We start from the raw sequence: 24,569 nt of genomic DNA on the forward strand, positions 1-24,569 counted from the left end.
ATGAGCTGGAAAAGGAAATGGCAAATGACTCCAGTATCTCTGCCAAGAAAACTCCAAATAGGGTCACAAAATCAGACATAACTGAAAAATGACTGAACAAAAACGACAATAGCATGAGATAACGTGCAAAAAGCCCTTTTCAAACTTTAATATAGAATTATTATATTATATATTTACTATATATAATACATACTATATTATATGCTATGTAATATATAGCATTATGCATAATGCTATATAAATACTAGCCATCATTATTATAATTATTATCATTATCTTTCAATGGAAGGCACTGGATCAAAGCCAGAAGTACAATGCCACATACGCAGTGACTTAAGTTGCAACAGGGGATGTTATTGATATTTCTTTAAATAAATGCATATATTTTAATGCCAGAAAATTCTAGCTTTTCTGCAAAATGATATTCATTTTGTGATAAGTGTTTATAAGTTTCATGTTCCAACCTTACCAAGTCTATTGCTGAAAGCTGTGGCACAGGGTAGCATGATGAGGGAAGGAAATCCAAGTCAGAATCTGGTCAGGAAGTATGCAAGAATTGCCAAGGAAGAAAGCACAGGTTAGAAGAACCAAGGAAGGAGCAAGCCAGCAAATCCCACCCGCTTAAAGCTCTGGGCTTTTGTAGGACTTGTTCTATACATCATGGTAAGCAGGGTAGGGTCAGAGGGAACACTCGTGGAAAGTGCCAAGAAATGATCAGACCAAGAGCACCATTCAATTAGCCACGCCAGATCTAAGAAAACACGGGAAATTAAATGGGGCCAGGGTAGAGTCTATGGACCATGCAAACAGCAGGGTTATGATTTGTTTACTCAAAGCCTATCGGGAACTGTCTGCTTCGCCCACACAGGGCAGATGAGAATCAGCTGGCACTGACAAAAAGTCAAGTCATGGGTTACGGTGGCCCCAAGTATCAAGTGGACAATAGCTCACTTTTGTGGGTACACAGCGATGAAGAAAACTGACTCTTTGTCTATCAAATACCACCTAAGATAAATAAGGGTATGCAAACACTTTAATAAATTATATTTTGTATATAGGAACAAAAAGAAATAACTCTATGGTTGAGTATAATAAAGACTATGTATTACAGTGAATCTGTTATGTTACATAGGTAAAAAAGCAAATGATTTTCAAGTTCTTATCTATAAAGGTATAGATATGCATTTTTGCTTCCTTTGTCTTCAAGCACTGGTCATAAATGGAGGTCAAATAATTAGGAAGAGAAGCACCATCCAACATATTCAGTCCCATGGCGAATTTAAAGCTGCTGCTGATCCACCACTATTCCTGGCATTAAAACAAGGGTAGTAGTAAATGGAATTCTTATTTCTGACAGTCAAAGGATGAATAGAATTTCTGTCCACTAATGTCTATGGAAGCTAAGCAGGGAAGAGGCTCTCATCAGGGTGAATTGTGTTTATATGAAGTTGTCACACTTTTAAAAAGTAACATTATGTTCATATCATCTTGGGAGTGAGAGGTTCCTCATCTTAGCCAGAGTACACAAATGTCTCATCCCAGTTCTGCCCTGAACTCTCAGGGTCCTAGCAAGGTGAAGACTTTGGGCACCCGATAGATAGGAAAGAAGAGGATAAAACCCCAAGGAGAAAGGGCAAGTATCTCTCTCTAGATTCACAATTTGGTCTTAGGTCAGCCTTAATGTCCCTGTGATCATGTAAACTCAGCCTTTTAGAGATTCTCTGGCTCCCTGAAAATCTATACCAACAATTTATAAAGCTCGTTTATTACCCACAGTCACTACTACTACCAACTACCATTCCCTCCCTCTAATCCCCACCACTTCCCTTTACTCATCATCCAGCAAGGACCGTTTTTTGTTTTTTGTTTTTCTGTTTGCTCCTAGTTTGGATTGACAAGGGACTAAAGATAGGTGATTTTAATTATCAAAAAAATTTGTGACCCTTCGGAGCTGGCCCCATTGGAAGATGCCCATAGCAAGAATGTTTACAGGAAAAGACTGACTCTAGCTTTGTCCTCTTTCTACAACAGGGGAAATACCATTTCAGTTAATGTCCCTGTTTAGAAGACAGAGATTTTTTGAGAAGAATGAAATTTCTGACTTCAGACCTCTGGTGACCACAATTTAAGTTCTGACTCAAAATCTGTGATAGTGAAAGAAGGGACAACAAAAGCATTGTCAGAGTCTGACCCGGGACTGACAAGCTCTCCAGACAACTACAAGATTTCCTTTCCTGGGAAATCGAAGGTAAGGAAGGATTTGTTCTCAATTCGGGGAAGTAGATTATTAGGGATCAAAAGATTCACATTGTTTCCAAATTAATTTTGAGGCAAGATCAGAAACTAATTTATAGGACTGGGCCAGGGATAGGCATCCATCCTTTGGCCTCCGTCCCAGACCCAGCCTGGTCAATTTCCATATCTTTGGGGTGAGATCAAGTTATAGAAGTGGAAGCAGTATCTAGAGTTGGCCCAGGGAGGGAGGAATGGAGGACAGGAGTTTATTCTCATACCTGGCCCAGACAAAGAGATTGAGGGTGGGAATTTAGGTCATGGCCCACCTATACCCTGCAGAAAAGTCCAATAGAGAAAACAAAACAAAAAAAACTATTAAATATAAAATAAGAAACCACCTTGAGGGAAACAGCTGAAAATCCAAGGAGATAATACAAAATTGGAACCCTATAACCATGGCCAAAGAGAACAGAAATAAACCAAACCGGATCAACAGCCTTCAGAGCAAAACAGCATACAAATTGGAACAATCAATATGAATAACAAGAAAACCCAAAGCTCCAGATCAAAATCTAAACCATGCTGGCTAGCTCTAAAGTAACCACTTATGTCTTTGAATACGGGAACAATGTGACTCCTCCAAGAGAAATCATTGACACTAATTACCTGCAAAGATTTGGTGAAAACAGAGCGTCCGTTTTATTAAGGTAGCAAGGTATTTTAAAAAGAAATCTTTAGCCAGACTGAGCATTCTTTACTAGCATCTTTTTTCTAATCCTGCCCTAAGACCAAAACAAAATGCTTCTAAATTGGCTAGCAAACTCCCCGACATCCCGTTCGTTCATCAGTTGCATTTAGGAGTGCCTGCCACACACACACACACACACGTGCACACACACACACACACACACACACACACACACACACACACACACACATCACTGCACCTTCTTTGTTCACAAGCAGAGACAAGACAAACAGAGTATTCAGCAGAGAGGCACAGCACAGACTAGCCTCACCTGGCTTTGGTCATGAAAACAAAGGAACAGCCACCACAGGTCAGATCAGTGGTTCATCTAGCCCTGCACGGTCTCTGAAACGGGCACGGATTGTCTCTGAAATGGATGTATTTTGGAAAAGCTCAGTTGCCCTCCATGACTCAACCTCCAAAGGTTAGCTAGGGATGTCCCTCAAGCATCCCTCACTTCCCTTAATGCCCTGATGGAGCCCTAGCAGTCATGATTTTGTGTAAACCCTTCTTGAACCGTATGCTATTTCCAGCCTGCCTGGGCTCTTGGAGGTAAAGTGAGTTTCCCACTCCATTTATTTTGGTTACTCAGAGGGCCCTCTTGGTTACTTTCCCATTTGTGACTGTGTTCTAGACAATGGAATTTATCCACTTTGTGTAATTTTCAGAGAAGTGAGGGATTGTAGGACATCTATGCACAATAGCTTCTTTATAAAAGCTTCATATATAGGTGGTGCCTTTTCTGAACTGCATTCTCACGAGACAGTTTCAAGGATAGTCAGTCCATCAGTCAGATGATGTTTTCATAACATTTATTGGCAGATGTCAGAGACAACCTTCACCAATACAATTGGCTTTACATCTAGGCCACCTACAGAGCAGGATTGGAAAAGTCCCAAAGAGTCTGCTGGGATCCGCTAAGGAGGCACCCTAAGAGGAACCCCATTTCTAAAACACATTTCTCCCCAGCCTAGGTTGGGGAAATGTTTTCTAATGCAATGGAAAGCATGCTGGGTCTGAAATCAAAAGATGGTTTCAAATTCTGGTCCTTCTTCTTCCTACCTGTGTGACCCTAGGCAAGTCTCTTAAAACCTTTAAGGGCCTCGGTCTCCTAATCTGTAAAATGAAAAAGCTAGACTAAATAATAGCTACTGATTTCTCTTCCAGCACTGAATCTATGCTCAGATGACCCTATGGTAAAAATTCTGTGATCAACATACATTCATTTGGGTTAAATTTGGAAATCTTCTGAAGCACCCTGGCAAAATATAAGTACATCTGGAAAATATAAGCCATTGATAGATAAATGGGAATGTGTTGATCAGATGCAAGCTAATCGAACAAAAACCTGAAGAATGGGACACAGGTTAGATAAATTTAGAATGGTTGAGGCGAGAAGAGGAAGAATGCATCTATTTAAGAGCATCAGTCAGTCAGCAAAAAAAAGCATTTATTAAGCACTAGCTATATGCCAGGCACTGCATAAGTGCTAGAGATACTAAAAAATATATATAATAGTACTGCTCTCAAGGAGCTCATAGTCTTATGAATCAGACATTATAAAGGATGGCAAATGAATCAGATACCAATCTGGGGGAAACATAAAGCCACCAGGTACTTGAGAGGTACAGAAAAAAAAAAAAAAAAACAAAAGGAAAACACTCTCTGCCTTATGTCACAATCTTACTTCCAGCTTACAATTCAGTAATCATCAAAGTTGTTAATCCACTTATCACATAGGACAGCTTCTATTGACAAGAGAATGGTGTATATGTTTTTACGGGATTCTCGGTGTTAAAGCATGTAGTGATTGCCACTCCTGGGAAAGAGAGATGAGCTGATGCCCAGGCATAGTTTGGAGGGCAAAGACCTATATTCTAAAGGCAATAAATTTTCCTCCTACCCAAATTATCGTTCAGTCATTTTTCTGGCTCTATCTGACTCTTTGTGATCCCATTTTGGAGTTTTCTTGACAAAGATACTAGTGTGGTTTCCCATTTCCTTCTCCAGTTTGTCCTATAGAATTGGAAACTGAGGCAAACAGGATTAAGTGACTGGCTCAGGATCACGTCGTTAATCTTCCTGATGTTATTTCCAGTGCTCCATCTGCTCTAGCCCCTACCTGCTCCTACCTGAAGAAACCACCAAACTATCAGTGACTCAGTGTCCCCATCTCAGGTTGGGGGTGAGGCAGCTATGGAAGGCTTCTCTCCCTTTACTGAGTTATAACAGTAAATAGCAAATCAACATGTTGGGTTGTTTGTTGTTGTTTTTCCCCTCTGTGGCAAATATACAGGAGAGCTCTTGTCCTTTGGGCTGCTTCCTCAGGTCCCTTAGAGAGGCTGTAGAAGAGGACGGTGAAGCTGAAATCCAGTGCCGAGCATCTGATGCATCAGGGGTGTGCCATGCTGTGCACTCACACCTAAGCAATGTCAAGTCACCTCCCCATCCGGAATGCTTGCGTGCTCAGGTTTTGTGAGCCAACGGGATAATGAAATACGGCATAACCTTGTCATAGCCAACCCTGGTTAACTGAAGGGCAGTCATGTTCTTGACAAAATGATTTCCTCCTCTGTTTATCTAAGTGCTTCAGATGTCCCTGAAACATTTCAGGATAAACAGGTTGCCATGTCTGTAGGAACCTTGCTCCCCCATCTACTTCGGGAGGGGGCGGTGTGTGGTATATTTCTAGGTCCTGCCATCGACTATTCTGGGCACCACTCCAAGGAGAAAGGAGCTTCCATCAGACCAGATTCTCTGAGACTTCCCATTGTTCCCCAAATGAAATCCACACTCCTCAGTCTTCATTAATATGGCTCCACCCTAATTTCCTCGTCTCTCAGAAGTACTCACACTCCAGCCACACTGGACTTTCTGCCTCTTGAACGTGTCCTAAGTTTTCTCCCACTTTCTTAGCTTCCCAACATCCTTCTTCATGCTGTCCCCACTACCTGGAATGCCCTTCTCCTCTTTTCACCTGTTGATATTTCTTTATTCCTTTATTTTATTATTTATTATAATATTTATTATTTTATTATTCTGTATTAAATATTTCCATATTTCTTTATTATTTCATTTTTTCAGTCACGTCCAGCTCTTCATGACTCCATTTGAGGTTTTCTTGGCAAAGATACTGGAATAGCTTGCCATTTCCTTCTCCAACTTATTTTACAGATGAGGAAACTGGGGCAAACAGGGATAATGACTTGTCCAGGTTCACACAGCTAAGAAGTTTTTGAAGCCAGATTGCACTCGTGAAGATGAAAAGTCCTGATTCCAAGCCCAGTGATCCATCCACTGTGCTAACTAGCTGCCCCAACCATATTTCTACCCATATTTAAAAGTCTAACTCAAATACTATTTCAAGCATGACGTCTTTCCTCATCCCCTCTACTGTATGATTTTCTATTTTGTAACTCCCCAAATTAAATTTTACCCTATGCCAGAGTTATTTATGTATTTGTCTTGTCCCCTGTACTAAAGCACCAGCTTCTTGAAGACAGGAGATTTGGGGTCTCATTCATCTTTGTATCCTTTGAACACATATCTCATTTCCCATGTAGTGTGTACCCACTATTAGCTATATTCAGTTAGGAGGCCAGCCTCTCAACATTTGCACTAACTTGGATAAGTTTCTTTTCTGCTCCTCCACTTAGCCCTTCTATAAAATGGGGATATCTTTATCTCCTCTTTTTCCTGGAAATAGCTGAAGATAATGAAGTTAATTTCTTTTAAGGAATTTTAAGCTCTTCAGAAGAAGACATTACAGAACTTCAAAGTCATGGGATTTTTATTCTGGTTAGATACGGCAGCACCCAAAGGGTAAAAGACCTAGAGAAATAGACAACTACTCTAAGAACAGTTTGAAAAGAAAAGAAGAAAGAGAATGGAATAAAAAATCATGACTCCAAGAAGGAGTCTGAGGCTTTATATAATGGTGGGGGTTACCTCTGGGAAATATTTTTAATTAGTCTGATTTCTAATAACCCCTTCCCTCCCTTAGTCTCAAGCACTCCTTGTTTTCCTTGGTATTGTTTTACTTGCTCCAGACCATTACACCAATGGCTTTCCCAACCCTTGCATCCTCTTGAGGTTTTGCTAGGAAATGGTACACACGCTTCACTCTAGTCGAATTGCTCTGCTATGACCCTGTACTTCCATGACTTTACCCATTTGGTCCTTTATGTCTGGAATGTTCTCCCCCTTCTCCTTCCTTCTGCCTCTTAACATTCAGGGATCTTCTCCAACATGAGGCCTTTCTAGATCTTCTTGATATTTCTCTTTTCCTACTGAAATTATTTTCTATAATATTTTATAAACTATTTATTTAGACATCTATGGTGCTTTAGTGGATTAAGGATTGGAACTGGAGTCTAGAAGACATGAGTTTGAATCCTGCCATGGACACTTACTTAGCTACATGATCCTGGACAAGCAATTTATCTCAACCTCAGGTTCTTCATCTATTTTACATAGGGAAAATACCAACTACCTCAGAGAACTATTCTGGGGATCGAATGCGTTAAAATGCAAAGTGTAATGCAAACCTTAAAGCACTATATAAATTCTATCCGACAGTAAGTTCTGAAAAAGGAGCCTTTCATTTCTGTCTTTGTGGCCAGCATGTAGCACATGATCTTATCCACAGAGTTTTCAACAAATACTGTTGAATTTAATTGAAATCAATTAATGCTAGCACATTTCAAAAAGCAATAATGGCTTTGTGTGTTATGTCCCTCAAGTAATGTATTTGCATTTTGGAGAACTTCCTCACACTATTCCTTGGCCCAAAGTGGCAACAAAGACTTGGCAAGTCCAGTACTATGGCTAGGTAGATATTTTGTGCTAAGGGATATTTTCAATACTTCTCAAATTACATTATTTTGATGGATACATACTCAGCCTCCAAGACTGCTCTGCCCAATTCCATAAGGCAAGAGAGAAAAGATAAAAAAGTATGTAAAGATCCATGTATAGAAATCTCATGGCAGCTCCTCCTTACTAAGTCTCTTGGGGATTTAGGAGCTACTCACCTAGGTCAATACTAAACATTCATTACCTTTCTACAGAAAAATCCACCAATCCTACCACCCAGATTTATGAACCAGAAGCAGAGGAGGAAAAGTTCATTTTAGCTGTGTCTTGTTTCATGTGATGACTTCAATTACTCATCTCTTGCTTACCAGGCTCTTCCTCACTACATCAAAATAGAAAATGGAGAAAAAGTTGAAAGTAGAGAAAGGAAGAAAAATGAATCCTGACTGAAATTTAAAAATTCAACCCAACATTCATTAAGGTCTTATCATATATACTATAATAGGTCTCTGAAACTACAAAGATAGATATGTAAGGACTTTGCCTTCAAAAGAGGTTACATAACAAAAATCAGTGGCAACAAGAAAACATAACAAATAAGACTTAATTTCTTCCGAGTTCCCTTCCATCTCCAGATTTACGATCTTGTGAATTCTTTCATTTCCAAGATTCAGGATAATTTCATCTCTTAGGGAAGGTGGAACATTTTTTAAAACATAGAAATATCACTTGAATCTACTGTGAATTTATTTTCTGAGTAGCACAACTCTTCAGGCTGCTCTAGCATATATGCTCCAGCAAGTATGCTACTCTTACCCTAATTGATTAATACTTTTTACTGAGGAAATACCTCTACAATGATCAGGTCATTAGATTTTTACAACCTTCCTAACTCTCGGGGTATATATTATTGGTCACAAATGAGGGTCAAAGGGGGCAACTGGGTCGCTCAGTGGATTGAGAGCCAGGCCTAGAAATGGGAGGTCCTGGGTTCAAATCTGACCTCAGACGCTTCCCAGCTATGTGACCCTGAGCAAGTCACTTAATCCCCATTGGTTAGCCCTTACCAGTCTTCTGCCTTGGACCCAATACTTAGGATTGATTCTAAGAGGTAGGTAAGGGTTTTTAAAAAAATAAGGATCAAAGAATTAAACAACTTTTCCAAGGTCACAGAGCTAGTTTAGAGCTGAGATTAGTATAAGCCTCAGTTTTCTCATCTTAAAAAAGTTAGGAGTTAAATTAGATGAATTCTAAGGTTCACTACAGATATAAATCTATCATCATATTATCCTGTGAATTCTGGTCTCCTGGGTCTCAGTCCCAAGTTCTCACTATGAAACCATATTTCTTCTTCAATATAATATATCTACTTTTATGTGAACAATCTCTCTTCCTACACTGGAAATCAATGTTTTATTGAAGGGATTCCATTTCAGATCCTCTCCAAAATTTGCTCTTTTCCTAGAGCCTTTGGGACAAAGCAAGATTTTGGCTGGCAAAACAATCCAAATGAAAACGAATAGTACTTCTCTTCCTTTTCTACCCTTCTCATATATTCAGGGTGGTTAAAGGATTTCCTTCCTTTTTTTTTTTAAACTGCTACCTTCTGCCTTAGAATCAATACTATGTATTGGTTCTAAGAAAAATGGAAAGGGCTAGACAATGAGGGTTAAGTGTCTTGACTAGGGTCACAGAGCTAGGATTTGTCTAAGGACAAATTTGAACCCAGGACTTCCTGTCTCCAGGCCTAGTTCTATCCACTAAGCCACCTAGCAGTGCCTCTCTTCTCTCTCTCTTTTTTTTTCTTCTTGACAGGGTGATTGCATAAACATAAAAGCAGTAGTCATTGATCTCTCCCTATTAAATCATTCTGATAAACATTTAGACTACCCCACACATAATGTAATTGTTACAGTTCTGGATATTATTCTCTACAGCTCATCCAATGGACAGTATAGGTTTCAGAAAGAGAAAAGGAAAGGAAGGAAGGAAGGAAGGAAGGAAGGAAGGAAGGAAGGAAGGAAGGAAGGAAGGAAGGAAGGAAGGAAGGAAGGAAAAGAGAGAGTGACAGGCACAGAGAAAAAGGCAGTGAAACACATGGAAAACTTGTATTTTTTTTTAAATCCTTCTCATAGTTCAGAGGAAATCTAAGTAGCTATGGTTTAGATTCCAGCCTTGTAGCCTTGCTGAGCTCAAGAGAAGACAGATTTGAGATCACATCAATCCAAGGAAACTGAAAGCAGCAACCTCCTCCACCAATGAATAACCTGCTAAAACCTAGAGTCACAGTGATAACCAGAGGACTGTCCCTAAGAGCCCCCCATTATAGGAATCATAGGGTGTCAGAGCCGAAGGGTCCTTAAAAAGTGCTTAGCCCAATTCTGATTGAACAGTGAAGAAACAAGATCTGCAGAAAGGAAATGTCATTTGTCTAAGGACTAGTCATGGAGAGGAAGTATGGGAGGTAGAACTGAAACTCAGGTCTTTTTTTGTGGCCATGGTATTTCTTGCTCCCAGGATCAAAGACTATCCCCCTCTTCTCCCTCTGTCCCCAATTGGAATTCAAACAAAATGTCTTAGCAATTCCAGAATGAGCAATTATGAGGATGATCCAAGCTATCCATAGAAAGGGAAAACACCATCATGTTTGGAGTTTCCAGCCATCTAATCTGCCAAGTGAGGTAATGCAGTGGGCACTCTCATTGCCCAAGGCAGATGTTGATCCTAAAGGAGAAGAAATGGATATAGTTCTATAAGAAGATATAATGGCCCTACTTCCAGGATGTACTTGTATGGCAAGGGGTAGTTAAGCTATAAACAAAGGAATAAGTCTCAAGAGGAAGCAACCCCTAACTGATATTTTATCATTAGCCCCAAAGACTCTAATGAGTTAGAATCCTTGGCCACATCTGGAGCAGAAGCTTGCTATTGCCTCTATTAAGACCTAAGATCCCCTGGATCACTGAAAGGACATAGGCCAGAAACACCAGCAGAGGGCAGTGCAACAGATGTTGGGGAAACAATTCATTGAAGCATTGGAAGATACTCCAACTAGAGACTTCATGGCATTGGAAATATTCTTTGTATTGGGAAACTGTAGGGTATTTTAAAATATTACGGTTTTATTGTTGTAGAATATTATGTAGATAAAATGTATAGATGAAAGGTAAGTGTACACATTATATTATATATATTGTTTTATAATTAAGAGCATATATATATATATCATTATAGTATATATAATATATTGTTTTATCATTATAAGTATATATTACATATAATATAGTATTTTATTATTTTAAGTGCATATATTATTAGTATTATATGTAATATATCATTTAATCATTGTAAATATATTTTAATAGATTGCATATTATTTCATCATTAATTAATATAAGTATAAATTAATATATAATATGTATTATGTCATTTAATCATTTAAAGTACATATATTATTAATCTATTATATGCACTGTAATGCTTTATCATTTAAATGTATATATTATTAATATATGTAACACTGCTTTATCAATATAAGCATCTTTAATAGTAATATATTATATGATGCATCCCTTTATAACATAAATATAGATAGTATTAATTTTTATATATAATTTATCTTTCATAATTATAAATGCACATATTAATATAAGTACAATTAATAATTGGCATATTCATGTTTAGATAATTATTGATTTAGTGTTAGTATTATTTATTGGCATACAAATACTATATGATTTATACTATTAATAATTACATTACATATATCAACATAATATATTCTGAATGTGCATTTATAGAATATTCTTTTCATATATATGAGAGGCAGCATGGCATATTGTATAGAGAACTGGCCTTGCAGTCCACAAGACCTACATTCAAATCCTGCCTCTGAAGCATATTGGCTATGTGATCCAGAGCAAATCACTTCATCTCTTAGGGCTCCAGGCAGTTCTCTAAAGACTAGCGATTGAGCAGGTGTTCTTCTGCCTTGGTAGATTGTCACCAACAGTTCCTTATACTAATGAAATCGCAGAGAGGATGGATGAGAAACGGAGAAAAACAGAGAGACAGAAACAGACAGAAATGGACAAACGGACACAGAGACAGACAGATGTGTATAGATATGCATCTATCAATAAATACAAAGGAAGATATATGTATATATATCATCTACTTACACACATATAGAGTAAAAGATAAATATATACAATGCAATATATATGTATATATGTGTGAATATATATATACACACATATATACATTATATGTATATATATATCCCTAGGTAGGGAGGAAGGGAGGTAGATAAATAGACAGATGTATTTCTTTCTGGTATATTGTAGTAAGTTTTAAAAAAAAAAAAAGTAGAGTTAAAAACCTTTCTCTTTGTATATTTGGCTGTTCCAAGAAGACTCACGTAGGAGAAAAGAGCACTCAGCAGGTATTCCTAGTGACCATGTGTTCTCCCAGGAATACTCGGAAATGAAGGGCTGATGCCTGTGTGCGGCTTGCTACTTGCATTAGGGCTCAAGGCAGCAGGAATTTGATTATGGAAGGTTGGAGACCTCCTGAATGCCTGAGATTCTGTGGTTTGGCATCCGTAGCGCCTCATCCTGCTTCTAGATGGTAACCCTAAATTCTCCGTAACATTTTCTCCATAAAAAACAGCCTATCTTCCCCTTTCCCGAATGTCTCCCTTTGGTTCCAGCCCCCAAGCATCGCCTCTCCTCTCGGACTCTATGCAAAAGACTTCCCAGCCGAGTGAAACCCTATTCACGGGCGGCTGAGTCACCGCCTCAGAAACACAACATGGGGAGCGGGGAGCAGGACAAACAATGCTGCTTGTCAGTTCATGTCTGTCTGCGCTCTGAGGACAGACATTTCCGGCCTCTGTGTCATTTTTTCAACCAGGTGGGTCAAGACACCTTTGCTGCAAGCTCCAACACGAGTTCTGGCCGCTGCCAGCCAAACCGATCTGTTCTTCGCCCTGCCTGTAGCCTGCACAATTGGACACTCAACTCACAGAGAAACAATGGTGGCACAAGCCTTGAGGGATTGGTGGCAACAATAAGGTCTGTTGTTCACCTGGAGAGATGGGAGACGGGACCAAAAGGCATTCTTGCTTATGCCGCTGCTGGGGAAACATTCTACCTGGGCGAGGGGACTGAGCGCTACCGACATTTTGTTTGGAAAGTTTAGAAAAACACCACCCCCTTTCCCTTTCGGGGGTTCTGATTGGCATGGATATTTTGTTGGCTTACACGCCCAAGGCGGTAAGAAAGCCAAAGTGGAAGGGTGAATAGCATGCTGGAATTGGAATCAAGCAATCCCGAGATCAAGTATTGCTTCGAATGTTTACTTGCTTTGTGACTCTTGGTAAGCCACTTAACCTCTGTCTGCCTCAGTTTCTTCATCTGTAAAATGGAGATAATAACACCTATCTCACAATGTTGTTGTAAGGAACAAATGGAATAATGAATGTAAAATGCTCAGTGAACTTTAGTGCACCCTATAAATGCTAGCTATCATTGTTATCATTAGCATTATTACTCCCGAAAAAGCCTCTCTCAGACCGTTTCCTCATCTGTAAATATAGGCATAATAATAGGATCTATCTGCAAGGGTTGTTGGGTAGATCAAATGAATTTACAAATACAAAGCACTTCACAAACTTCAAAGTGCTATTACATCAGGCTCCCTTTTCTGCCTTGCTTGCCTAGAAATAAGAATACCAAACAGCTTCCAGACTAAGGTTCAGCACTATCCCAGAACAGAACTACTCAGAGCAAGTCCAGTCAATGGAATAAGCCCTAGATTCTAGAAATGCGAGGTCACTCCAGGAATAGTCAAGGTGAAGGAAAAAGTGAATGGGCATCAGTGGGCATCCTACCTGGGCTCTAGGAGCAAGCCAGTTTCATGGACGGAATAAAGGGTGTTTTATAAAAATGGAAGAAACAAAAGAATTTGAGAATTCTAAGGAACCTCAGCAGCCATCTAGTTCAGTTCATAACCAGAAAGAATCCTCATTATTCCATTCTAGAAAAGTAGCTATCTAGCCTCTGAGGACCTTCAAGGATGAGAGAATCCATCATCTCTCAAGCTAGCCCATTCCATTTCCGGGCAACTTTCATATTCAGGAACTTTTTGTTCTTGTTGTTGTTTCCTGACTTCAAACACAAATTTCCACTTGGTTTTATCTTTTGGGGTCAAACAAAACAGGTCAAATTCTGCCAAATACTTGAGGAAAGTGATTATGTTTCATGCCATCTCCCTCCCAACCCCGGGTCCAGAGTCTCGGGCACTGATCTGAAAGAAATTTTAAAGTTCATCCAGTCCAGTACCCTTGCTTTGAACATGTGGAAATTGAGGCTCAAAGAAGTTAAGTGACTTGCTAAAGTCATCCAGTTCTAGGTGAGTCTGCTACTTATTTTCTTTGTAATCTTGCTAAATCCTTTTACCATTCTGGGCCTTAATTTCCTCAAATACCCAGAGGCACCATAATGATGTACATTTTCCTCCCACATTTTAAGCTCTATAATAGAAGCACACCAGCCAAACTATTCAGAAACTCAGCATGGAGGATGATTTCAGAAAGAGCTTCATGCCAATGGCTTGTTGCTGATTCTGACAAAGTGACCACAGGGGTCCAAACACTCTGAGGCAAAGAAGACTCCAAGCTTTGCCAGGGAAACAAGGAGCTCTCTGCATATCTACCTGGCCTGAACTTCTACCAAAGCCAGTTCTATAGCCTTCGAATTGCCTCTTCAATTTGAAGATCCCCAACAAAAAGAGAACTGCTACCTGGTGGTGTCCACTTGTGGACAGTTAAAAATTTCCTCCTTGCGTTCACCTGAAGTCAGCCTCGCTGCAATTCCTGCCTCCCCATACATTTCTCCTAGTCCTAGATCCAGTTTTATCCCACTCCCACATCAAGTAGCATGCTTCACAATCTTCATCTCGCCTGTTCCCAATGACTTAATCAATAAAAGAAATAAATATGCTTGAGCCCATACCCTATATGCAACTCTGAGGGAAGTTGGAAGTATAAAATACAGTTCTTTTTCTCAAGGAGCTTACAGTCTGAGAAAAAAATAGACTTATTACAAGTAATAATAAATATAGACTATAAAGAGAGTATTAGACTTGTTCTGTTTGGTTACAGATAGCAGAACTAGGAATAGAAGGTAGAACTTTCAAAAAGACAAATTAAGGGATTACATAAGGAAAAACTCCCTAATCTTTAGAACTCCCATACCTGGAACACTAGCTCTCCTTATCTCTTCCTCATGGCTTCCTTGGATTCCTTTAAGTTCTACTTAAAACCTCACCTTCTACAAAAAGTTTTTCCTCTGTTTTCCCTTAATACTGATCCCTTCCCTCTGGTGAGTCTCTCCAATTTATCTCACTGCTACATCATTGTTTTCAAAATGTTTCAGTCCCACCCCACCCCACCCCATTAGACTGTGAGCACCTTGAGAGCCAGGACTGTCTTTTGTCTTTTTTTGTATTCCCAGAAGTTGGTACATAATTAACTGATTAACTATCGAAAAGTGCCCAGGGATACCTCAATAGATCTCAGGTTTGCTTTCACTGGAGATCTTCATCAAATTAAGCTATTATTTTGTAGAGGATATCCTATATCAGTTATGGGTTGAACTAGACCAATGGTGTCAAACAAATAGAAATGGGATATAAGGATCCCAGTGGGCAAAATACATTGACTTAGAAATCATCATGTTTATGTATTTCTTATTTTTTTTAATTAAAAGAGCAACACATTAAAATCAGACAGGAATTACATTTTTTTTTTTTTAATTTTAAACCCTTAACTTCTATGTATTGACTTATAGGTGGAAGATTGGTAAGGGTAGGCAATGGGGGTAAAGTGACTTGCCCAGGGTCACACAGGTGGGAAATGTCCCAGGCAGGATTTGAACCTAGGACCTCCTGTCTCTAGGCCTGGCTCTCAATCCACTGAGCTACCCAGCTGCCCCAGGAAATACATTTTAATGTGGTTCAGGGCACATTCCAGAGGACTGTAGGGTGCATTCCAGAGGACAGCAACCTGTAGCCCATGTTTCTGATCTTTCAGAAGAAGAGAACCTGAAGTCCATTTCCATTAGGGGAGTGAGGTGGTACAGTGAATAGAGCACTGAATGAAGAGTCCAGAAGACAGGAAATCCAATCTAGTCTCAAGATACTTACTAGTTGTGTGACCCTCGGCAAGTCACAACTTCTCTTTGGCTCAATTTCCCCAACTGAAAAATGGGGCTAATAATGGTTTCTACCTGTAGGGATAAATCAATTAATATTTGTAAAGTAATTTATAAGCCTAAAAGCACTAGAAAAAGTGCTATTATTATTAACAATAACAATCCTGCGGTTTGGCAAAGAATATACTTTTCATCTATGTAGTACTTGACAGTCCTCAAGACATTTTCATTACGTCATTGGATCCCCCATGTGGTTCCCATAAGAAACATTATGCACATTTTACAGATGATGAAATAAAAAAAAGAGCATAAGTGATCTGGTTTATATCACATAGTTCATAAGTGATGATGTCTAGAATCTAGATCTGATCTTCCTTAATCTAGAACTCTTATAGGGATAGCAGGCATTCTCAGAGGTAATCTAGTCCAACCTTTACATGAACAGAAATCTCTTTTACAATACCTCAGACAAGTGGTCACCTTTACTTTATTTCCCCCTCCAGTGAAGGTGATTCTCCCCCTTTAGAGACAGCTCATTCCACTGAGAGACAGTTCTAATTGTTAGGAAATTTTTCTGACATCAAGATTATATCTGCCTCTGCAACTCATAGTAATCATAAATTCTGCCCTTGCAGGCCAAGTAGAATAAGTAAAAACCCTCTTTCATCCAATGGTCCTTCAAGTAAAAAATGATAGATAGCAATCATGGCCCCCCACTCAAGTCTTTTCTAACCTAAGCTTCCTCAAGTTCTTTAGTTTCCTCACATGATACAGCATCCTAACCCCCTTGCCAACCTGGGTACCTTTCACTAGGATAATAATCAATGTCTGAATTGAATAAAATTGAACACAATACTCTTGATGTGATTGGCCCAGAGCAGAGTACCCTGGGACTGTTCCCTCTCTCAGTTTGGATATTGTGCCTCTAATGCAGCTTGAACCTGATTTAGCTTTTTTGGTTATATATCACATTTTGATCCCAGGTAATTGCCACACAATTAATCTTGACCCAAGATAATTGTAATACAAATTAGCTCTGACTCCCCATCCTCTTCACATGCAATTTATTTTATAACCCCAGTATAGTACCTTCCACTTATTTCTATCAAATTCTGACTTCACTGGTTCATTGTTTTAGCCTGTAGAGACCTCTTTGGATCTCATCATATAGTATAAACAATCCCTCCCAGTTTTGTGTCACCTGAAAACTCAAGAAGCATGCCTTCATTCAAGACACTGACAAAAATGTTAAACAACATAGGATCTAAGATAGATCCTTGGGGCACTCCACTAGAAACTCATTCCAGTTCACATTGATCAAACGGTAACTACTCTTGGCCTACAGTCAATCAACCAATCTGAATACATTTAACTATAGTATGATCTTATTTACATCTCCCCATATTATTCACAACAAGAGCACAAGAGTCCAAATCAAAAACGTTGCTGAAATCCAGGTATATATGTCTATGGCATTCCATCAATAGAGCAGTCTAGTAACCCTGTCAAAAAAAAAAAAAAAAAAAGGAAATGAGGTTAATCCAGCATGACTTACTCTTAATGAATCTGAGCTGGCTCTTAGTGATCACTGCTTCTCTTTTGAAATGCTCAGAAACTATCACTTTAACAATGCCTCCTGGATTTTCATGCTCACTACCATGCCTAAGGAATATCAACTCTACTCTCTAATTCTCTAGAAAATTCTGCCTTTGACTATCTCTAGTCCTACTAACATTCTCATATATATACATATATATTATTATGTATATAATTTTAGACATGCTAGACAATGGCTCGGCAGTCATACCTCACAGCTTTCACTTGAATTTAAGGGAAGTTAATTTCCCTTATATCTTCCCTTATCTAGAGTTTCAATTCCCCATGAATCATCTCTGTTTCATTCTTAACATTCTGAAAATAATTCTCTTTGGTAGGACAAATAGAAGAACAACAATTGAGCACAAGCAGGATTACCTACGGCATAGAGAGCCAGCCTTCTTATGATGTAGAGAGACACTCTTACCTTTGGGACAGAGAACCAATCTTGGTGTTAGGTAGGGATGAGTTTTTTTCACTTTGTCCTTTTTTTTTTTTTTCCTTCTCTCTCATGATTGCTAATCAAGTTACTTCCTACTTAATCTTTTTATTGTGCCACCTCACTCGGTCCACACTGAATCCCAAAAGGATGGGCTACCAGATACAGCTTTTTCTCATTCGGGATTTGGCTATTTATCACCTGAATGAACCTGGGCACATCACTGAATTTCTTTATATTTGTACCTGAGTTTCCTCATAGGAGTGAGTTGGGCTACATGATCTCTAAGTTTCCATTATATGTCTTATAATTGCTGACAGTAGTTAGCAGTCCTCCACACCTGAAGCTGATTCAAAGGAACAATGAGAGAAGTTAAGGTGATGTGTTTATGCTTAAAAGAACACAGATATTCCTACCATTGAAAGTGGTGATGGTATGTAAATTTTCTTTGTTCAAACTTACAACCTCCTGGGTACCTGGTTTCTTTGAATTTGTCATTAATCTGGACCTTTCTTTCCTGACTTCAGCACTCATGCTTGCTCTTTGAGTAACTAACCTTTTTTGTTCTAAATGGCCAGTCTCTTGTTTCTGGTATCTCAGAAACCTAGACCACAAGAGTACTTCACACACTAGGCAGTCTACTCCATCCACTAGCCAGTGCCATAGACCACTTTTGGCCATAGCTCTCACCCAACCCCACCATTGCTGTCCTTCTATTTGTTCTCCCAAAGAGAATCATTTTCAGAATGTAAAGGAAGGGAGGGAGAAAGGGAGGAAGTTTGGATGGAAAGAAAAATTTGTTTTGTCTATGTGCCAGGCGTGTGCTAAGGGCTTTACAAAATATTATCTCATTTGTTCTTCACACTACCCTTGAGAGGTAAGCCCTGTTATTATCCTCATTTTACAATTGAGAAAACAAAGGCAGAAGGACTTGCCTTGAGCCATACAGCTAAAAAGTTACGTGTCTGAAGTTGGATTTGAACTCAGATCTTCCTGACTCCCAGTCCAGCATACTATTCACTTTACCACCTAACTACTTCAATGATTAGTTTGCTTCATCACATTCAGGGAAAGAGGCCCCCTGCCAATTAAGGATATAACACAGGGTATTTGGGAAGGATTGGGACAGATTAGGCAGTCATCCCACTGATCTGCCAGCTGGAAGACACCTTTGTCGGGGATGTCTCCAAATGAATCAAGTTTATCATCAGTAAAGTGAACATCAAGGTGATTCAGATTATACACCCCCATAGCTCAGGTTCTATCCTATAGCCAAATTAATGGCTATATGGATTTTTTCCCAGTAAAGGTAAAATGCATATGAAAATGATTCAAGGTCTGAATTCAATGAGAGTAAGAAGATTCTGAATGATAGCAGATACTTTGTACTTAACTGACCCTATTATGAGTAGCTATTGAAGAATTTTCAGGATAATGAGCGATCTCATCTACCATATAACAGTCTATGGGTGGATTGTTCAGATATTATGGTCATCAGCAAGCCATATCTATCAGTGTTTTCCATATTAAAAAGACCCATCCTTTGGATGCAGATGGCCTCTCTCTCCACAAGCCAGTCGTGGCAATTTCCTTTGTGTAATAGTTCGAGATGGCCTTTCCCACACTCCCCAAGGCACAACTTTCCTCCCTTGACCAAACCATATCCCATCTCCACAATCAGAACCAGAAAGGCTCTGAAGTGCATCCTTTTCTGCAGCCCTGCTGTCCTGATTGGTACTTGCTTTAGTGACTCACTGCATCCAGGATTCTGCCCCAGATACTTTACTTCGCTTTCACCCATTTCCTTGCTAACTTCGATGACACCAGGACCAGGAACCTAGCCTAGAAGACTATGACTTTTCCTCTCCAGAATTCCCACTCAAAGGGTCCAGCTTTCCTGATATTAGTGCTCCATTTCACTCCCCATATACCTCCTCACCAGATGCCATGCTGATGACACACACTCCTCCCTTCGCCCTTCATCTTTATAGGGCTGCAGTAGTAACAATCAACTTTATCATTTATCCTGGAAAGAATATATCAATCTTCTCCTCTGTTACATTAGAATCAAAACCTCCTTCCCTAGCAGCCACTCACCCAAGTATGTGTTGTTTGACTACTACATATGGATAAAATCCCTTATTTCTAAAACTAACTGCAATCTTCATGATCTTGGGTATAACCAAGGACCATCCTAGCTAAGGCCAGAGAGATCCACCATAAGAAGGTTGGCCAATAAAGGATGATTCTTTTTTTTTTTTAGCTATATCAACTTTTTATTAAAATGGAGGCTACTAATGGGCAGGGTAATCCTTATTTTTGTGTTCATATTTCTAGGACTTAGCACAATGCTCAGCATATTGCAAGTGCTTAATATATGCTTTTCCATTTATTTATTCATTGATTCTTTCTTTGAGATTCTTATGCTTAGTGAGCTCATGTAAAATGTGTGTATCCATGTGAAATATATATGTCCATATATAAATCTGACTCCTAGGAAGCTTGGATAGTTATGTCTGGAATCAAGCTGGCTCTTCTAAGCCTTCAATGAAGATGGGAAATGGCCATGGCTGGGTATTTGCTCCTCCTCTTGTCTATCTCCAAAAGAATAATAGATTAGAATAATATTGATATGCTCCCTTCCCCTTTAATATTGCTGGTCTAAAGGTATGTTTCTTATTAAGGACAAACATATTTCTGTTTGCTAGCTCTGGTTTTGCTCATTAATTTGACTCTTTTCCATCAAATATTAGTTACACAAAAGACCAAAACAAAGTGAATAGAAATTTAACCCACTTATACAAGCAAACAGAAAAAATAAATAAATAAATAAAATGAAGATGTTAAGAATACACTAGAAAAATACACCATAGCATGGACCCTTTGCTGAGATCAAGATGAGACTACAGCTCAAACCAAGAAAGAGGGCCTAATCTCACCTAAACGATAGTCTCTGAGGTCTCTAGGGAACAAAGCTGGAATTCAGGAACATGTTGAGAACTCTGGCTTCCTAATTTCTGTAGCTTCCAAAATCTATTTTTCTGTCTTGAAAAATATGTCTCAAACTATATATGACTCTCTCCCAAAAAAGATCAACTCTGGGGCAGCTGGGTTGCTCAGTGGATTGAGAGTCAGGCCCAGAGACAGGAGGTCCTGGGTTCAAATCTGGCCTCAGACACTTCCCAGCTGTGTGACCCTGGGCAAGTCACTTGACCACCATTGCCCACCCTTACCATTCTTCCACCTAGGAGCCAATACACAAAAGTTAAGGGTTTAAAAAAAAAAGATCAATTCTGATCAACCAATTCTGCCCCTCAACCATGGAACTCAGTGGCCTCAAACCATGCTCAACATTCTCTCCCCCAATGTAGCCATCTATATGCAGCAGCCAACATGACCCAAATTTGAGTAAAAGCCAGTTATATGGGGAAGTAAGAGGAAAAATTATCTGGCATTGAGGAGAAATTAGACTCTGCCACTGTCACTCACTGACCAATCAATCAATCAGCAACTCCTCAATTCAATTCTATTCAAAAAACAAACAAAAAAAGACCAAAAAGCTCCCTAATAACTTAGGGAGCTTACAATGTAACATACACAAATGCATATAGCTTAAGATCGAATGTAATGGGGGCAAAACAGAGATCCTGACAAAGTGTTCTATGTAAATTCAAAGAGAAGGAGATCACTTTCAGCTGGCAGAGGAAGAGGTAGAAGATGGAATCAGGAGATGTTCAACAGAAAACAGTACCTGAACTGGGTTACCAAAATAAAACAAAAAATTTCAATAGGCAGGGATGAGAAGAAAATGTATAAATATAGGAGAAAACTTTAATAAATTCACAAAGAGAATACAAAATAGAAAATGCAAAATAAAATCAGGAAACAGTTGGTATCCTAACAGGACTAGAATATAGAGCATGTGAAAGGGGGTAATGTGATATAAGGCTGGAAAGGTAAGTTGAAATCAGATTGTTAGATGCTGAAATAACTTGTATTTTGTCCTAGGGGTAAGAAGGGCAGCAATGGAAGGTTTTGTTTTTTTTTTGTTTTTTTTTTTTTAATACAGCAGTATCATGGCTTTAAGATGATTCGATAGACATAAAAGAAAAAAAGGATTAAAATCAGGAAGGCTAGACAGATGGCTCTTAGAATAGTCAAGGCAAGAGGGTGATGGTCCAGTGAGTGGAAAGAAGGGGACAAATAGGAGAGATCTTGTGGAAAAGGGATCATTGCTTTTTATCAAGTGATAAGATGAGAGATAAAAAGAAAGTCAAAATTGACTCTAAGGTTGTGAGCCTATAGAACTGAGAGGACAATATGTCATCCTCATAAATAAGACTCAGGTGGGAGAGGATTAATTTCTCTGAAAATCTGAAGGCTTGTCATATGGAAGAATCAGAGATTAAATGTGTTCTCTTTGACTCTAGAAAACAAAATGAGAGAAAAGGGGTAGAGCTGGAAAGTGGCCAATGTAGGCTTGATATTAGAGAATAAGGTGTTGGAGGTGGGGAGGGGAAAAATTCTAAGAATTACAATTTTCCAAAAGGAGAATGAGCTTCTTTAGAAAATGATGGGTTCTCAGGGGGTGAAGGGGAAAGTAGGAGCATGAATCATGTAACCATGTTAAAAATGAATATTAATAAATATTTAAAAAAAAAAAGAAAATGATGGGTTCTGACCTTGGGCAGGACACTTAACCCCAACTGACTATCCCTTACCATTCTTCTGCCTTGGAACCAATACTTGTATTGATTCTAAGAAGAAGGTAAGAATTGTTTCTAATTAATTGATTAATTAATTAATTATGTTTAAAGAGTGATGGAATCCCCTCACTGGAGCCCTTTGGGGAGAAATTTGATGGCCATTTGTCAGGTTTTACTATAGGAGGGATTTTTCTTTTTGTGTACAGGTTGGACAGTGGTCACTGAGGTCTCTAAAAATAGCATTCTGTGATTCTGCGAAATCCAGAAATTGAGAAGAGGCAAAAGTTTATGAATAAGAAAATAATAACTATTATTGTTATTATCATTACTATATCTAACATTTATATTCCACTTTAAGGTTTACTAAGGTTTATTTTACATATATTACCTCATTTGACATCATTATAACTTTGTGAGCTTTTATGCTCTTCCATTTTATATATGAAGAAACCAAGGCCAAGAGAAGTTAATTAAGTGTGTACTCAGAATCAGAAACCTGGGGGCTGGTTTAAAGGGAAACTGAAAGAATATTACCCATTTGGGGCTGGAGAGTGCCCAGATTTGCTAAGCTATTCTTTAGATAATATTGGTTGGACTTCCATAAGTCTTATGATTCCCTGGGATACATTCACCACTATGTTGTTCCAGTACTGACCTAGACAAAATGTCACCATTTGTATCGTGACAGAATGTATTCAGTTTCTCTGGTTAAGGACTACACCCAGTTTTCCCAAGGTCTATTACTGCCTATTTAAGACTCCTGCTCTTCAGTATAAGAGTCAGTGTCAAAGAACTAATTAAATTTCTTAGGTGTCATGAAATGTACTGGCACAAAAGTGGAATGAGGACACTACCCAGCCTAAATGGGTAAGGGAAAGGGAGAGAGAAATCTAGTAGAAGAATTTAGTGGGGCCAACCAACAATGCAAGATAAACATAAATATTTCAACAGCACTTGGAGCCTCTAAATTCTATGAAGATACTTCTAGCAATAAGCTCACTCCTCATTTTTTTCTTCTCCATGATATTTCCTCCCAGCAATTTCACAGGAAAATTATATTAGGATCGGGGGAAGAGAGTGTAAAGAATAGAGCAGCATTCAAAATAATCAACTTTCATGTTTTGGGAGAAATTCTGAAGGAACAACTTTGTTGCTATACCTTCCAGAAGCTACCTAGTCAACCAGTACCGTGACTAGAAATAGTGTCAGCCTGGAAAGAAAGGCATCAGTGGCCAACCAAGTTATTCCAGACCATTACCTCTAATCCACAAGGGTGACTCACAAGTCAGGAGATGAAATCATTAGAGAAGAGGAGGGTGGCAGGCCTACTTTGAAACTACTTTTGACACATGTACATAAGTGGGAATGTTTGCCAATGGCTTAGAAACAAAAGTTCTCATCATGGAGTATTTTTGTTTGTTTGGGTTCTTTGTTTTTTTTTGGGGGGTGGGGGACATTGTTTGGGTGAAGGGTAAAAAAGAGGACTAAGCTTTATTTTATAAAGAGATTACTAATCCCATACTTGGCATTATTTTCTTCTTTTCACATCCTCCCTCAGATTCCAAAAGGAAAACTTTAATCCAGGAAGTACTGAGTATCTACAATATGAAAATATCATGCAAGAAGCTATGCAATTATAAGAAAAGTTTAAGATATGGTCCTCATATGTGATAAATGAAATAAGAATTAAAGGACATTAATATAATAATAAAGCACTGAACTGAGCAATGGAAACAAGACAGTTCCTGACTTCAAGAGGGTCCCTTTCTAATGAGGGAGATAACACATAGAGGAGATTTTAGCTGTAAGTCCAA

This window comes from Gracilinanus agilis, chromosome 2, assembly GCF_016433145.1.
Source record: "Gracilinanus agilis isolate LMUSP501 chromosome 2, AgileGrace, whole genome shotgun sequence".
NCBI lineage: Eukaryota > Metazoa > Chordata > Mammalia > Didelphimorphia > Didelphidae > Gracilinanus > Gracilinanus agilis.